Below are 576 nucleotides of genomic sequence, written 5' to 3' on the forward strand. Positions count from 1 at the left end.
CAGCAGATCTGACAAATAACTCAAGTAGCACTCTTCTAACAGCATTTCGGGCATCAAGATGCACTCAAATGAAAATGATGCAATGAGATGAAATGATGTGCTCTCTGAGACGAATATTTTGATATGCTATATGCCCAAAATGGAGCTATGGATGCAAAGTTACGGCACGATGAACAAGGGCATATGGATCTGGGAATTTCGGGGACTTAGTGGAATTTATACCTCCGCGAAAGTCAACGCTGGACGGAGGGATCCGGGACATGGGGAAGGAGCCGTTTGGTTGGAGGGATGGGTGGATCTGATCCATCCCGACGAAATCTCGCCGGAGTTGGCCGGAGTTGCGCCGGAGACGGAGAAGGAGGCCGGAGACGAGGAGGAGGCCGGAGGAGGGCCGGATCCGGTGGCCGGAGAGGACGCCGGCGACGAGGAGGTTGCAGGCGGCCGTGGCGAGGCCGAGCGGCGCCAGAGTAGCGCGGTCGGGGCGGCGGATGGCCACGCCGGCGATGGCGCCCGAGGTGGCGAAGGGGCTCGCCCGCGAGCGGGAGGCGGCAGAGGCATGGGAGCCGGGCGGCGGTG

This window comes from Triticum aestivum, chromosome 7A (assembly GCF_018294505.1).
Source record: "Triticum aestivum cultivar Chinese Spring chromosome 7A, IWGSC CS RefSeq v2.1, whole genome shotgun sequence".
NCBI classification, from domain to species: domain Eukaryota; kingdom Viridiplantae; phylum Streptophyta; class Magnoliopsida; order Poales; family Poaceae; genus Triticum; species Triticum aestivum.